Source organism: Bubalus bubalis, chromosome 18 (genome assembly GCF_019923935.1).
Source record: "Bubalus bubalis isolate 160015118507 breed Murrah chromosome 18, NDDB_SH_1, whole genome shotgun sequence".
In the NCBI taxonomy this organism is placed as follows: domain Eukaryota; kingdom Metazoa; phylum Chordata; class Mammalia; order Artiodactyla; family Bovidae; genus Bubalus; species Bubalus bubalis.
This window is the reverse complement of record NC_059174.1, coordinates 40,319,450-40,322,758: the sequence shown is the minus strand read 5'-3', so window position 1 is coordinate 40,322,758 and position 3,309 is coordinate 40,319,450.

Below are 3,309 nucleotides of genomic sequence, written 5' to 3'. Positions count from 1 at the left end.
ATGGAAAAAAAATAACTGAAGCCTAAGAGATGGTAACACAGATTGGATCCAGCAAAGCCAAGACTTGAACCCAGGAGGTCTGACTCCAGAGCTTGTGTTCTTAGATAAAACCCGGAAGGCAGAGGCTGCGGGGCAGCAGAGGCTTAGGCCAGGAAGAGAGAGGAGGAGCCGGGAAGGGTACAGCCGGACCTCAGGATGGACAGCAGGCTCTGCCGCTCAGCTCGGGCCCAGGGCTGCCGTCCAACCCCGCCCTGGGGCCACGGCCCCCTCTGCCCTCTTGCTTTCACTAGAGCTGGGCAACAGCCCGTTCTCCCTGACACCCCAGAAGGGACAGGCCACCCAGAACACTTTTCTCATTGATTCTTCCTGTCCCAGACCTCCAGACGCAGCAGTTCCACCATCCCAGGAGTGTGCTTGGGGACCAGGGGTACCTGTCGCCCTCTCCCTGTTTGGGCTGTGGTCCCTCTCATGTGTGTGTGCACCTTGCACACACACACACACACACACACACACACGCCAACACCAGACGCCCCCGACTGCCCAGGCGCTCATCCTCATCAGAGGGTCATTCCAGTGGCCGGGATGCACCCCTCGTGGTGTCACTGCTCGTTGAGAGCCACACAGCCTGTAATGACCCTGGGCATTTCCTGGGATTAATGGCCAGCAGGATTAATGGCCCTCAGCGACACCCCGGGCCATTAGGCACCAGGAAGCCCCACACCTCAGTGGCTATTACTTAAGTGGAAGACATTAGCGAGCTAACAACAATGTCTAACAAGGAGGGAATTATCAGGAGAGCGCCTGTCTGCGCTCATTACCTGGTCAGGCCTGAGGACAAGAACTGCGGCCAAGGGCAGGGGCGCCCCTTCCAGTCCCCTCCCCTCCCCCATCTTCTGGAGGCTTCTGTTCAGCCTGGAATCTCTTCTTTTGGAGCACTTGTGTGTGTCTGTCTGTCTGTCTGTCTGTGTGTGCCTCTGTGTGTACGTGTACATGTGTCTGTGTGTCTCTGTATGTACGTACATATGCCTGTGTATGTCTGCGTGTCTATTTGTGTCTGCATGTATGTCTGTATGTGTAGTGTCTATGTCTCTGTGTGTATGTCTGTGTGGTTGCTTGTGTCTTGTGTGTCCGTGTGTGTGGTGTGTGTGTGTGTGCATGTCTTTGTGCGTGCATTTGTGTGTGTTTATGAAAGACCTCCCACTCTTACCTCTGGAATGTCAGCACCCCCTTGCTCTCGCTTCTGTTGGGCAAGTCCCTTCTCCACTGACAGCCAGTCCCCGACCTCTCGGGACCACACTGCATCTAGCCCTCCCTCCACCTCACGTTCCCTGCTCCAAAACAGCTTGCATTTCAATCAACCCTTTATTCTGCAAATGTTTCTGAGCCCTCGAGGAGCTGTCACCTTCCCTGTGCAGCCCTGGGATTCAGGAGCTGCCTGCCTTCGTGAAGCTTATAGTCTATAGCAGGGAGGATAGAGAATGACCATTCATGCCAGAATATAAGGACAGAGTTTTCCCAAAATTGTCCTGTAAAAAAATGGAGAGCTGCCTTGTGCTAGGGTGTTTGCAGAGTCTTCTGTCACATTGCTGGCTCTCTCCTTTCTGCTTGGACTTAAAGGAAAAATACATTACGCTTGTATGTTCTACAGGTTTTAATCACCACTAACTCTGGGTGCTCATAGAAGTCACCTGATGGAATCAGGAAAAGAAAAGACAAAGAAATGGAACAATCACAATTATTCATGGGAAGGGGTGTGATCTCAAAATTACAGGTGCCAGATGTCATTGGAAAGCTAGCAGCAGCAGCAGCAAGCTGAGTGACAGAGAAGGCAATGGCACCCCACTCCAGTACTCTTGCCTGGAAAATCCCATGGACAGAGGAGCCCGGTAGGCTGCAGTCTATGGGGTCGCGAAGAGTCGGACACAACTGAGCGACTTCACTTTTCCACTTTCACTTTAAAAAGCAATCCAGAAAGTGGTTGTTCTATGGAGAACATGGATAGCAAATGATGTTCATGGCTTTAGGTACAATTCTTGACAGCATCCTCACGGATTCAAACAGTGCTGCATCCCACAGGTGGCTAGAGGTGGGGCCTGAGAACATGACTTCTGCTAGCAAAGGCACTGAGGCGGAAGTGCTCGCAGGGCATTTAAATGCAAGGGAGTCCTAGCGAGGGAGAATGAAAAAGTGTTCCTATGTGACATCTTGTACGAGATGCGATTTCAAATATGTACTGCAACATACACACTGTTTGAAAGAGGAATTGAGCCATTCTGACTACTGCCTTAAAAGGCTATATGTGCAAGCAAGACCTCCCCAAAATGTTCTCATCCTTTCATTGGAAAAATAGGGGATCTTCTTGCATTCAGATAGGAAGGCACAAACAGTAATGACATGTTATTTAATTAAAACTGTGACTTGTAAACAATGGAAAAGTGCAGTGTATTATGAAACCCAAGGATTATGCTTTTAAAGATCATGAGTTGGCATTGATAGAAGGAAAGAAACTCACTGGTCCACAGAAGTGGCAAGCCAGGACAGCTCCAGGCACCAGGAACAGCAGATATAAAGACCCTGTGGACAGCAGCGGGAAAGGCCCTGCCTGTGGGAGCGTGGGGGTGAGGGCTGAGCTCTCATAGTGCCTAGGGGGTTCCTGGCCTCTCCAGGGGCAAGTGGGAGCCTTCAAGGGTTTTACACACCAGAGTAGAGTGATTTGCCTCCATTTTAAGAGAGCTTTCTGGATGCATCCCACAATCATGACAGTCATGCTCTAATTACTTGAGCTCTGGGGACCCAGCACCTTGCATTCCCTTCTGTCATTTCCCTCCCTGTTTCAGATAAGTTTTCCTGAAAACTGAACTCACTTCCTGTGACCAGGGGTCTCTCTCCCCTCTAGAACAGGGCAGGTGCTGGAGAAGACTTTACAGATTCTTGGAATTTGGAGCCGAGGTGGATACCGCCAGTCTGAAAGGGAAGGTTCTCCCTTCCTGACCTCCTGATAGGCAAGGAACAAAGGACAAAGTAAGCCCAACAGGAATCGGGACCCCTTCCCTCCACAGCTTCGCCACACTGCCCAGCCCCACTCCGACTCCAGGCAGGCAGGCCTGCAGCCTCAGACTGGCCTGGGAGCTGTGGCTCTCTGGCCTCCAGCAGGCCACAAGGACAGAGGTCCTCCTCCCAGGCCAGCAGCGGCCTGGACACCCCCTGGATGTCTTCAGTCACAAAAGTCACATCACGTAGTGCGTGGTGCTGTATCCTACCAGTGCATAAGGTAAAATTAGAGCAGAGCCAATATTTCCCTTGAAAATC